A 14,572-nucleotide genomic window follows, 5' to 3' on the forward strand; every position below is an offset into this window, starting at 1 on the left:
AACAAAACGCACTACAACCAGAACCAAGAAAATAAACGGAATCTGAAAGGAAATATGCGAGGGCAAGAACGTACACAAGCTAGATTCATGAAGTGCACAGTATTACTTGAAACATGTTGCGTTTCTGTGAGTGTGGGGAGAGAAATTTGGATTTAAAATAAACGTATCTCAATCCTTTCAAACACGAAGAAATTCGATGGAAACAAACATTGCTCCTTTGTAAATGCTATTATTTTAAACCGGACAGAAGGAGGGGTGTGTGAGCTAAATGCTTTGATTCATGGTCATTCTTATAATATGAAAATACGCAACCTGACGATGATAAAATCAAACATTGTTTAGTCGTATATCACTGATTTTAAAGGGACATTGGCCCTAAACGAAATATTATGTTATTGAGTATTATATTACAGCAATACAATTATGCAAAGATGGAATTTTTAAAATTAATTGCTGTTATTCGATTTAAATATTCTATAAATGTAAATGAAAAAAGAAAAATCAGATTTATTTAGATTTATTCATATTTATTTTCTCTCAATAAATCAAACAAAACAAACTAAAAACCTTTCTCAATATTGATTGTTAACTTCGGTGTGAATTAATTTAAAAGAACAAATGCACCATGATCAAAAGGTGACCTTTTGAACCATATCACAACCGGATAAGTTTTCTAAAATAGCTTACTAACTGTCTTTGAAAACATATTTTCTGGCCTTTCAGTTTGTCCAACTCCAAAGCAGCTGCTGGCCCTCTTTACCTTGGGAAGGCAGAGCTTTACCACAGATATGACCATCTGGTTGTTTTTTTCGGCTGATAATATCTTTTCATACTCGCCCATGGTAAGGCTACAGATTAAAATCACTACCGTCCCTCTTTTTTTAAAAGAAAAGAAAAATGAATTCATCAGTAGAGAAGTTTCCCTCAGATTTTTAAAAGACTAAAATAATAAGGCGACCACTGTGACATTCTTTCAGCTGAGGCCATTTTTCATAACACAGCTGATACCCTTTGTGTAGCTATAGCGACTTCACAGATGAATAACGAGACATCTCTTTAGGAACTCCCCTGCTCTTCATATATGCTTAATAGTTGTATGTTCACGGAGGGTATACAGTATCTGACGTTCAGATAACAAATGGGGGAAAATAGTGGTTTGTTCCTTTTCAAGTCATTGTCAGGGCAACTTTTCCCCCTCCATTTGCCTCAGTAACAAGTTGCTAAGCATGTACAGAAACTGCACAGGTGGCGTTGAGAGGATCAGGGTCACTGGGCTGTAAAGAGGGAAACAGTTTAATACAAAATATCATCCACCACCCACCACCACCCCTACTCTCCCCCTCCCCCCCCCCCCAAAAAAAAAGACTAGGAGGACAGAGGACAGCAGTCTGGCAAAAAACATAAAGCGGCAGTGACCGCCTGATTGAGTTAGATCAAATTATACAGCTAGACATGATTGGTAAAGTGACCAGCACTTGTGGGTAAGTAAGTTTCCTTTTCACTTGCGTTATGTTGAAAACATAATATCAACATGTGTTTGATGTATATTTATTTGGCATAATTCTTCTTCTTCACCTTTGGCCGAGCCCCCATTAGGTGAAATGGTTCAGATTCTTAGCACAGCTACAACAGGTATGATACGTGCCCTTGGTTTAGCTTCGCTCTCTTGATCCAACCTTGCAAAATACCAGTTGCTAAAATAGGTTTCTCGGAGGCAGATTGTAAATGGTTATTGTAGCCTTGCCCATTTTAAGAGAGACGCGTGGGTAGATTTCCGCAGCGTTTGTCCGCGGAGTTATCCTTAATATTGAGAGAGGCCCCTCGTTGCAGCCCACAGACAGTGCAGATGCAGTTGTACTAATGCCATGGTTGCGCCAGCGTGGACGTGAATCGGTCAGTGCGGCAGTATAATTAGCTCTGCTGCCTGGTGGACTCATTCTGAGCATCCAGGCGGTGCCTTCTCCTTTGAACAACTTACTAGCACACTTGCGTAAGTGTGAAACAGGAAACTGCAGCAAGCAGCGCTAATTAAAGCGCTCGCTGATATGTAAAAAAAATTAATGCAAAACGACTTAAGAAGCAAGTTAGCCTGATTTCCCTCCCACGTGCACACCAGAACAACAATAACTGCAGCTTAGTATGGGCAATTGCGATCGAGTTTACATCATCTAGGTCTAAGAAGGAAACGTATTTTACGTTGGAAATTCTACCACAAAGGTGGATTTGGATAAGTGCACTTCAATCTCCAAAAACTAAACCTTATCGACGTGATTCAAGTCATTAACCAGTCCTCCATGCTATATATAATGTCAACTGCACACGAATTGACTCTTCACCATCTCTTCACCTACAACCCCCTCCCCAATCCGAACTCCACCAAACTCCGAAAATTCAAGCCAGGGAGAGCACTGTATTTTTGCACACAAGTTGAGAAAAGATTTCTTCTCCATGTGCCACTCCTCCCGCATCAATGCAAAAAGGCTCAAATAAGGCATGGTCTGCTTAATGATTATTTTCTTATTTCTTTATTAATTGATTCCACTAACACACTCTACTGGGGGGGGGGGGGGGGGGTTCCCCTTTCCGCGCAATTAAAGTTGTCATTCTCTAAAATATGATGGAGGCGAGCAAATTTCCTTTCGCGCCAATGGCCCAGAGATCTAATGAACACGTTTTTCACTCTCGACTGTTTTCCCCATAAACTCGAACTTATAATTGAAACGGGAGCGAATTTGAGCCAAAGACCTAAACAGCCACTTAAGGCTATCTGAAGAATGCGACATGAACTGGAGGTGGGGGGGGGGGGGGGGGATGTTGAGGGCAGAAATGGTGGCGGTGGGTGGTGTATTGGTTTATGGCACATAGGCCTCTTTTAATCTTCCTAAATGTCAACGGTTTGGGACTGTTAAAATATACAAAGCAAAACACAGACTAAAAACAAAGACTTCACTCTATTGTGCTGGAGATTCAAGGCAATAGGATAACCCTGTCATGAAATCTCAATTCTACCGAAGTCAGAGATTTTAAAGAGGTGCAAATTATTGGTTCAATTGAAACCAAAATGTCAACAAATTTGTTCCGCTTATTAGAGGTGAACTTTTGCGAAATGAATTAACGTACCGACGATCCTTTAGCTTCACTGGAGAGAAAAAAAACAAAACCCGTCAATGATGAGCCTGCACATCGTGGTTTTGTTGCACGAGGAATAATTTCCAAAAGCAAAGATTGGTCAAAGAATACAAGCCTTGTTTATAATAAAGCTGTCTCCATCACATAGGCTCAGCGTGAGGCGGATATGGAATAATTGTCTTCTATGAAAAAAAAATCAATTCACTTATTCAGTGGCACACTAAACAAAAGGGAGCTATTTAAACTGTTTAAATTATATCATTTTCATAAGAGTATAAAGTATTCACATCCACTGACCGGCGGACACAGTTAAGAGCTGAATTTAAGAATGTGCTGAATTTTCATTTGGGGGGTGCAGGGGTTTGTGGGGGGGGGGGGGTGCAGGGGTTTGTGGGGAGGGTGGTGGTGCAGGGGTTTGTGGAGGGGGGGGGGGGTGGTGGTATGGAAAGAACGCGTTCTACCTTTTCTGATTTTTATGTATCAAACACCCCTCGCTTCTCCATCTTAAGGTGCGCGTTGCATATTTCATTAAAATAAGCAACTAACGAGGAAATCCGGAATTAGGAACGGTCCACTGCATGCCGGAAGACTTAATAAAAACAACTATCCTCGAAATAGTTAGTGACATATTCCTCACGTTAAAATAAACAGAACAGTGCTATTTCAGACGTTCCCCTGAATCAAAATAGAAGGAACAAAAAGCGAATCAGTGCTAGCAATTAAGAAGGCAAGGGCAGGATGGGGTAAAGGAATGTCCTGGAAGTTTTGTTTTATATACTGAAATAGACGTTAAACTTCCTAAAATAATGATGGTAACTGGAAGTCGTGACCTGAACTTTAATCCACACTTTAAATTGCAAACATGAGATTATATGTAAATGTGATTATACTTTATACTAATTATCGAAAATGCCAGCCCGAAACTAACTTATCAGTCAAGGCTACGTAGTCCAAAGGTTGTTCAGAATTTATATGAAAAAAGGCCAACACAAGACCTATTCAGGGGAGTGCACGCTGATTTGAAGTATAAGCATAATAGGTTAAAAAAGGAAACAAGTAGTAAAGTGGTTATTTGATTCATTGATAAATTAGTAGAATGTAGGAGGCACGTGCTTTTAAATATATAAAAACTGTAGATAAAATTGGCTGGGCAGACAGGCTTTCGTTTAGTGTATCTAAATAACGCTTCAGAAAATATATGTGCAACGGAAAAAGAAACGACTGCCTTTTGCTTACAACAGCAGGATAGTCCTAGCAGAATGAAGATGTGTCATCTCCACCCGAACTAGGAAATAAAAGAAATAAGTATATTACTTCTATGTTCATGTTGGACCATGGACTGCGAAACCGCTGCGTTACCAGGAGATGACCCTCATTATTAAAATCTTCATCAGAAACAATTGGTCGATCTCGAAACATTGAATACGGAAGATATTGGCTTGTTTACTGAGCACATTCTGACATGAAATTAAAAGCAGTAGATTAAAAATGAGGTTTTGAAAGGAATAACAAAGAAATAAAGCAAATTTTCATACAGCTTATCTGTAAGATAATAGAATGTTGCGATTTAAAATTCATTGGAAAGCACTTAAAGCCAGGAAGCAGAAGTTGAGCATCATGATTTTACAGGAGAGAGAACACAGCGCCACACCTGCCATATCTGCTTCTGAATGGTACCCAACAACAAGGTCAGGAGTGTATCACCCACTTTAAAATGTAGAATGCCAATTTCAATCCTGCACCCCTTTTCTCACAGAAGGATCTACCTCCCCTTCGTTTGGTATATATTCTTTTCGATAACTATTTATTTCAAGATCCTTACGTAATTCTAGGAGAGGTTACTTTAAAATGGTCACTTTCCCATCATCGTTTCTCAAGTTTCGATAATCCTCAAAAGCCCAACCACCACCATTGACTAGCGATGACCGTAAAATGCTATTTTCTCACGTACTCATCCGACTTAGTAATGCCAACGAAACGGGAATATTAACTCTAACAGGAATATTATCTACTTTTAGTGTATTTTCCCCTCCTCCTCCCCACCCTTATGGTGTGGTGTCACAATCTCAAATAATAAACGAGAGACATCGCATCAGCATTTGTGGATTTCAGTGGTCTCACTAGCACAGTCACCTATAAAGTCAGACAAATCATGAAGGTATGCGCCATTCATCATCATATTTGTTGATAAAAATGTTCAGGAAAAAGATCACGAGAACGAATAATTCTTGTCAGTTCATGTTTTAGGGTAACGCACTACCACTTTGTTTGAAATTCGAATAATGGTCATAACTTTGATTACAGACTCTAGAAAGAAACTCCTAAAATAATCTTTAACAAACTTCATCTCGGCATTAACGAGCATGTTCGCCAGTCAATGAAAAGATCATTCCAAACTAATTTCCTGATCATAAATAAATATCGAAAATGACATTCATTTTTGTTATTTTTTAAAAGAATGCCACGATGCAATTAGAATGATGGCCATTTTTCAAAGATAAAAATGCGTTGGTAATTTGGGTGCAAGGGAAACTATTATTTCAAACAGTCTACTGTGTAGTTTAAACTGTAAAAAAAAACATCGATTCGAGCCTTGAATCGTGGGGGATGTGGTTTCACCCGCTTTGCACGCTTATGTTTGGAGGGGTGGGTGTTCATTCAAATTGGTGGAGAGCATATTAAGCACAAACCGCACAAGCAAACATGGCCCACAGATAAGGTCAATGCAATTGTGTATTCCAGGTCCTTGAACCCTAGCTAGATGACTGGATAGTTGAACCAGCAAACAATTGTTCTGAATGGAAGTTGACCTTAGTTTATCGATTTGTTTGCACAAATGTTTGCCTTAAAATACAATTAGCCCTGACAGGAGTGCCCTCTTGCTGAGTAGTGATGAGATTTCAAGAACCGCATTATCTGTGTTGCCCCACACTAAAGAACTAGTTTCACCATCAATAGAGATAGATAGATAGATAGATAGATAGATAGATAGATAGATAGATAGAAGATAGATAGATAGATAGATAGATAGATAGATAGATAGATAGATAGATAGAAAGAAAGAAAGAATGCTAATCTACAGAAAAGGATGATAATAAAATGCTTATGAAAATGTTAAGAGTTCCAGATACCAATCGATATTAACACCTGTTGGTTGATATAGGTGGAATATTTTAGAGGGGGGATTCCGACACTCTTTATCAAATATATCTACTTCGAAAATTATCAATATTCAAAACCTCTACTAGTTTCATTCGTTCTTCAAAGGGATTTACATATTACCCTTGCCAATAATTGCTAATGGCATACCATGGTCTGCATTTATCTTCCTTAGCGATAAACTAGGGAATCCATTGCGATATCTGACAAATATCTATCCACAACTTAATTGGAAGCATTGACTTATTGTAAATATACCTGCTTTTCTCGCAAAGCATTAATGTGGATGCCTGGTTTATGAAATGGTTGTTCGCTTACTTGAGGGCAACTTATATTCACATTCCTAATTCCTCAGATCTTATTCTCCAGAGAAGCATGTAAAAAATTTAATTCGTCTGCAAAATAGTTTTTTTTTAATTCACAGATCTTGTAAATAAAGATAAATACCAACTTTTCCACAGTCATCTATCTATCTATCTATCTATCTATCTATCTATCTATCTATCTATCTATCTATCTATCTTTTTCCTCCATCTAGGCCTTTTTCTGTCTACACAAGATATAACAAACCTGCGTGATGCTATTTTTTATGATTTCTCTCTTTCCTCTTTCGACACCTCCCCTCCCTCCCCATTCCTCAACACACATAAATCCCCAATTTGCTTGTGACACTATCTCTGAGGAATACTTGGTCACTAACCATATTGACTGGTCATTAAGAAATGAATTTTCATATAATTTTTAATAATAGAACTATTCTCTTCGAGCGGTAGTAGTGTCCTCGCCTTTCATATAACAATGTTTTAGCTTTTATTCCAAACATTTGAGTTGATTGAGAAAACAATCGACGATCCCATTCCAGATTCGCATGAACTCCGGGCATGTTCTTGTGCTTATTGCACTTTTCAGATTCTTACATTGCCCATTCTTTCATAAATCTTGAAAAGTGTAATTTCTAAACATAATAAAATTGTGCTTAAAAGCCCTTTGTGAAGCGATTTTAAACGATTTAATTCTACGTTATATGTTCTAAATTCGCTTGATACATTTGAATGATCACTTTGATGTTGGATGATATAGTTCTGAATCGCGACTCATCGAACGAAATTAATAATGTCGACAAATAGAAATGACCAGTGAGTTGTCAATGGATGGAACGACAAAAAAGGCACCTTCTGTAGTAGACAAACCCGACTTTGCTTGGCGATAGATTCATCATTCGGCATTTATTCCTACAACTTCCTTAGGGGGCAAAAGAGTGAAGAAAATGAAAGAAGGTTTTGCATAATATTCAATTACTGTGGGAAGTAATGATTGAAGTATTGGGCCCTTTAGAACCACCTATAAATCGTTGGAAATATGGCGCCATGCATCATAAAACGATAGAAACGTCAGGCCCATCAAATTACAAATGTTTACAACATCTGAGGTCTTGATCTACAAGTTAAAGTTGGCATCTCCTATTTTAACATTTAGAGTAAGCCACTCCAAGTTGACGAGGCAACACGTGCTCCGGACTCTACATTAACCAATCAACCCTGTGGTCTAATCTACTATCGCTTCATACGGTCAACGAAAGTTCTCTAGCCCAAACCAAGCCGCGGGCATGGTTAGGGAATCTACTGCTGTTATAATACAGTGCCACTCTGTTGAGAAGACAACTGATTTTCCGCAATCTATTTAATGCACTTGATGAGGTTATACAATTAGCAGGAGTGAAGGCCAAGTTTGCTGTAGTACGAGATCTAATTAATCTGGAAAGGGCGATATTTACAATAATGGCACTCTAGGATTTCTTGATGAGTTTCTTTACAGCTAACCGGCTTGACACTAGCTGAGAGATGGGCAGTTAACAGATTAGCATCTGCAGTAGTGAAGATAGTGATAATGACTGGAGAGCTATGCACTTAACAGAAACGGCTGCCATAAAATGAACAGGGAAACGTGTAGTCTATAAACTGTTTCTGTTCCTCAATCAATCAAATAACGCATTTTATATCTTCCATATTTACAAGGAGGGAGTAAGGTCTCCCTGGAGTATGGCAAAACATCAGAGCCACAGTTCGCGTGTCATAAATATCACCTGTATAAATATCTCGAGCAAATCTGACGCAGACTCGATTTAGATAGAAAAATAACAATCTGGTGTTTTAAGTGCTGATCCTGCATGGTTTATTCCCAACAAAAGCAAAATATTTCCAAACGAAATCCCTCAGCACTGTATTATTCGCAAGTGAAAATAATCACACATTTCTCCCATGAGTTAACACTTTAAAGCAGAAAAAGGTTTTTATTTCAATGAAACAATTTGCCACACTTTCTCTCTGTGCATATGTACACACATAGACAACATCACAGAGCACAAAGCGGCCAAGTTATGTATAGGATGCATGAATCATGGCTGCATTTATTAGTGCATTCACACAGTCCTGAAAAGATTAATATTCGCTTTAAAAATCACTGACACACTTGACCCTAATAAGGTCAGTCGCCAACAAAAACTTCAAGTGATTTGAATCAAGATTGAATTGACTTCAATAATTGATTGGAACTTTTAAAATGGAATCCTAACATGATGCGTGTCTTCTGTGACCTCGCTCTAAAAAAGAAGCGGCCGTGGGGGTGGGAGACCCAAAAAAAAAGCGAGTGAGGAAATGTTAAGATTTATTGGATTCCGTTACATGAAAAGATTCTTTTCATTTTGCATCGAGCACTAGACGCTATTGAAGCCTACCAGGTAGCACATGTGCACACAGAGGCGAAGTCTTTTTAGTTCGGAACCCGAGGCAGCGCCCTGTCATCAGGGAGCGCAAGAACAGGGCGAGGCGCCTCCAGGAACCGCAGGGACTCCCAACAACTTTCGCTCACCTACTTTTTAATACATTTCTTTTTGTTTTGGATTTTCTGACCTCAGGCAATAAACAACACTAAGAACCCTGTTAATCGATGAAGTGAAGCAGTGTGTTACAGACTAAACATGAACTCGCTGCAACGTTTCAAAATAAAGATAGACGCTTTTGGAAGAGTTCCATGGCGGATTGCTTTAGAAAGTCAAGTTAAGGAAAGTGCGATAAAACGACCAGCCGCGCTTATTCTGATGTCCGAAGTGCTTAATTAAATGGGGGGAGGGGAGAGCTGGGGGGCAGTTAGGAGTGGAGGCGCGGGGGTGTTGGGGGTGTGGGGAGGAGGGGGTCGGAAATTGAAACACCAACATCTAAAGTCAAGTTTTGTACTTCAGGAAGGCCGCTTTAAACTCTGATTGTGTCCATTTGGATGGAGTAATTGTCTGGGGGTGGGGGTGAGGTGGGGTGGGGGGCGGGGAGTGCGTTGGTGCTTCAGAAAACACCCACTCGATTCCTGATATTATAATTGCACATAATTTTTAAAAATGCTATAAGTTAAAAGTGTTCACATTTTTGCAGGGTTTTGCATCAAATTAATACTCAAACTCGCGCCCCCATAAAAAAAACATACTGGGTCGATAATGATATGAAAACAAACTTTTCAGGAATGATAAGACTTAAGAAATCTAGTATTATGGGGATGAATATGTGTGTGTTGAGGAGAAAGTGGTGGTCGTGGTGTGTGTGTGTGTGTGTGGGGGGGGGGGGGGGGGGGGTGGATTGTGGAGGGTGGCTCGTTTGGGTCTCGGTTATTTTTTCATTGACTGCTTTCCCCTTTTTTTAGCTCCACAGATCAAAAGGAAGAGAAAAAGAATTTGGCGACCCGAAGATATACATTGTTAGAGTGACAAGCTGACTATCCCTCAGCAGAAGCCGCGAGAGAATGTGGCTCCATCGGAAGTAGATGCAGGCCGAGAGAAAACTCACTTTTCAAACTCTTGGAAGTCATTGTCTTTCGGGCTTGCCATACAGTAGATTGTCATGGCAACGCAACCTGCTGGTGTTACAAAGAGTTTAAAATGTTGAAAGGCAGCTGAACTGACTAGAGTAAAGAGCAACAGAATAAACAGTATTTTGATTCATTTCGACGGTTACAAAAAAAAGACCATGAATACGGCATTGTCAGAGCTTTTCTAAATCTGATTCACCATATCATAACCCCTAGGAAGAAGAAAACATCAATATCGCGAAAGGAAAGAAGATGTTTCTATGGAAAACCTAGGAATTTACTCCATAACAGATCTGGTGAAAAATCAAAGAGATCAAAGCGAACGCTCCTGGGAGTTAGATGCGGCTCTGAATCAAAGATGTACGAGGTGGACTCCAAAGTGGCTGGCTTCATTTCAAGTCTGAATCCCAATTTCAAGGGAAATGCTGTCGAAACTTCAACCCACCACCCGCCTCCCCCCACTCTCCAAATCAGTCAAAACCAACACTTCAGCAGGTGCTGATGAAGGCATAAACATCGCATCAGTCTGGCCAATGTGCACGCATGACATTCAAATAACAGTGTTAGAGCCTTTACATTATTACCACTTTGTTCTGCAAATGCATATTAATGAAAAAGAGAAATAACAAACAGAACGACACATTCCCCAGACACCACTGCAGATAAAGCATAACAATTTAACAGGAATACTGTACTGTAACTTTAAAAAAAGATAAGTAAGTAGCACTCTTGCGCCTAGCAATTGTAAACAATAAGATACATACAAAATCTATTCTTATTAGCACAACTCGCCGGGTTTATGTTTAATATTCATTATTGTGAATTGCATTCTGAGCGTAAAGTTAGGACCGTCACCTTCCCTCAGTGACCATTAACAGTGCTAGTGCTGTTGACACCAAAAACACTTCTTTGTGAGTTTGAGTTTGTAGGCGCTGGTATCTTGGGAAAACTGGAATTAAAGAGGGGAATCTTTTGATAGATGGTACTACTAGGATTGACTTAACTATAGACCAAATGGAAGCGAATACGGCACTTTTTTGGCCAAATTAAGCCCTTTACGTAACGTGCAATGAACGGCATTATCGGTAACATAATGTTTGCAGCAGATCTTGCAAAACCCAAAAAGCAGTTATGGTCTCACAACTTAAAAAATAAATCCAAAAACCACGGAGAGGTACCGATTGGTCATTTTCACGTGATTCGGAAAGTTTGACCAAAGTTAATGTTGACTAATTTCATAAAATGCAAGAAAACTGTGGGGGAAGCTCCCAGCAGCATTCCAGTGGTGACAGTAACAAGCACAGAATCGGCAGCGTCGTGATCATTCAGATAGCGTGAAAATCCCTTTTCTTTGCAAATATGAATCATTCCAAAAAAAAGGAGCAAGGTTTCAAAATCCCATTCTGCACAAATCCCGTGGATAACTGCGTCAAAGCAATTCGAAAAAAAAAATAAATTTGGCGTTTTTTTGAAACTCTTTACGGTTTCTTAATTTTCTGCTGAATATTTACCAATTATTGTTGAGAAACCGCAAAACGTAATGAGTGAAACTTTCGAAATGTGCACAACATTTTCGTCTATGCACGCATTTAGATTTATGAGGAAATAGATGGATTCTAGAAAGAAGAGCATTGATTCCTATCTGTTTTTTGGGCACATGCGTTTGCAACAGATTTGCCCTGTAGACGTAGTTTGCCATATATTTCCAGTGCAGATTAAGTGGGCCGACAAGGGGATACTATATCTTATTTTGACGATGTGGGATAAGTGTATGTATAAGAAACAAGTGCTACTTGCAGGTCAGAAAGAGAGCCCTAAGTAAACACGGTTAACAGAAGTCTAAACCCTTTGTGATGCTTGTGCAGCTGGCCAGCCTCCCATTGTCCTGAGCTAGACCGTGTGGAAGATCCCTGCTGAACCTTACCAACTGAGTGCACAAAAACAGATTGGGATGTTCTGCATGCATGGGCAACATCGAGGTCCAGAATCCTCCCTGTTCCCCGTTCCTTTTGGAGAGATGACACTCCAGACATTTTCTGACAATCACAAAAGCATGGCCTGCTTTAGAATGGATTTTGAGCAAAAAAAAAGAGGGTGAGAAAAGAATCAAGTTGATAAAAGCCCCAAAAGAAAGGCCGGGCTGAACAATGGGAAAGGAAGTAAAAGACAGAAGTAAAAGGGGAGGCAAGAATTATCTTGTTAAACAGTAGTTCTTTTTGTCCTAAGTTGTCTCTGTGAACGTTGGTAGCAGTATCATGACACAAAAAACAAGCTTGCACCCACACCAATTTCAATCAAGGATCATGAGCTTTTAAAAGCCTTGATGGCTTATTTAGGTGACAGAAAAATTAAGAGAAGCTTAAATGACTTTGAAAGGTTACACGGGACCCTTTGAATTGCTGCTCTTCAAAAACACTTGTGCTGCTGGAGTTGACTCAAATTGAATAAATGGTAAACATGAAGCAAAAAGGAATGAAAAGCTAGTTAAAAAGAGACAAAAAAACAAGTAGACAATGATAAGCAAAGACCACACGGTAACCCAGCTGTTGTCTGATGGATTGTTTGAGACGGGAATAAGCCGCAAAATAAGTGAGTAGCGACAGAAACATGGACACAAACCCGGTTCAGTATTCTGAAAGAGAAAAGATGTGAAATTCCAACTCTTGTGTTGCGAACACTAAATGTTGAAGTTTTCAGATACGAATTTCTTTTTTTAGGTGCAGGCGAGTTCAACATCCAATTAGTTGCATTGTTAAAAAAAAAGAGGAAACTCAGCCTTTGTTCAGTCAGAGCTGGAGGGCAACGTTTTTTTCCAGTCTTTTTTTTATAGACCGCATTTTAGTGTGAGAATGCATTTGATGTAGGAAAGTTTCCAGTTGGAATAAAACAAACAGATTACGCATTAAATCTGCACAGTTACTGAGAGCACAACCAAGTAAAACCTGGCTTAAAGTTTGTGTCCAACACACAGCCGCAATTTGCTTCTGCACCGAAACAGTTGTCTTGAAAGTGCAGGATACATGACTTCACTTGGGCTCTGAAACAATTTGGTAGTTTTAGACTCATAGAGATATATAATACGGAAACAGACCCTTCAGTCCAACTCGTCCAAGCCGACCAGATACATTTAAATTAATCTAGTCCAATTTGCCAACATTTGATCCATATCCCTCTAAGACCTTCCGATAGCTGATAAACCTAACTTAAATCGGTTTTCTTCAATTGCTTCGAGGGTTTTAGCAAAAAAAAATCCGTTTTACAGCATGAGTTGGATTTAAAACAAACAATTGAAATTCATTACAAATATTTAGTGATGAAACCAGGCGCGATTTCTGTGAAAAATGCTGTACGCTTTAAACAACCGTTCAGTTTTACATTCTGTCTGTGAGAATCTGTCCTTGGCAAATTATTGCCTCAGAAACCCATTTCCATTTCACCCCGACTTTCTGAACATCATTCGATTTCACTCTGAAACCATTCTTTAGTTCTCAAAAGTACAAAACTCTTTTTGGAATAAATCCTGTATTTGGCCTTGTGTCATGCACAAGAATAGGTAATGAACCTATGGTGATAGGCAGCCAGTCATATTCACTTGATTTGTGAAATGTATGCAAAGCAACAAAAGGCCAGAAAGCTTTCTCAATTTTTGCAGTTGTTAATGAAAAGGTACAAAAGCTTTATTAGCCTCTAGCAACAAGAAAAAATGCCTTCACCTACTTAAGTTCAATGAAAGCGTGGGTTTGAATACTTTTGTGTCATAATAATTCTTATAATAAATGTAGTTTGAATTGAATTACAGCATTGGGAATACGTTTTATATCTTTTAGCCCTGTCTTTGACATGAGCCTGCAGCGGATGAATGGAAAGCCAAGTCCAGAAATAAAAAGGAAGGTATGTGAAGAATGTTGCAAAATGCAAAGTCTCCTTTCTGGCTGGTAAACTATGATGCATCATTTCGAACTTACTCAAAAAATGCATGTTATTCAGAAGAAACAGTAGACATTACAAACATTAGACATTTTAAACATTACCTGACAGGTCATCTTTGACATTACATAAAGTGCAATACAGATTCATATTTTTGAATATAGTATCTGGCACTCAAAAAAGCCTTCCTTTATTTATAATTGCAGGTTATATTTACATTATATAATTTATGTCAAACATTTTATGTAGCATAAAGTCAAAGATCTTACAAATGGGATTCGAGTCCTTGGTGTACTATAACAGAAGAGCCTTCTTTGTTGGCCTTTCTCCATTTCAGCTCTGGGGAGCTGCCCCATGCTTTAGTGCATCCCTCAGTACACTGTCCTGGAGCTTGGGTATCTTTAAATACTCTTGATATTGCCAGTCCAATTGACTAGAAGGCAACATGTACCTTTAAAATCTGTGCCTTTTTTCATTTCATTTCTGGTGATGGTCACAAACATTC

At 39.0% G+C, this 14,572-nt stretch overlaps 1 long non-coding RNA gene across 1 annotated transcript in view; it reads left to right on the plus strand.

Moving 5' to 3' along the window:
* The window catches only part of LOC122556179, a 32,024-nt gene extending 18,011 nt beyond the window's left edge, over positions 1-14,013 (plus strand). The window contains exons 2-3 of the long non-coding RNA XR_006313473.1: positions 9,976-10,856; positions 13,968-14,013. This is a non-coding gene — a long non-coding RNA (uncharacterized LOC122556179). The remainder of the gene's footprint in view (positions 1-9,975; positions 10,857-13,967) is intronic.
* Positions 14,014-14,572: the final 559 nt, after the last annotated feature.

The sequence above is a fragment of the Chiloscyllium plagiosum genome, chromosome 13, assembly GCF_004010195.1.
Source record: "Chiloscyllium plagiosum isolate BGI_BamShark_2017 chromosome 13, ASM401019v2, whole genome shotgun sequence".
Classification (NCBI taxonomy): Eukaryota; Metazoa; Chordata; class Chondrichthyes; order Orectolobiformes; family Hemiscylliidae; genus Chiloscyllium; species Chiloscyllium plagiosum.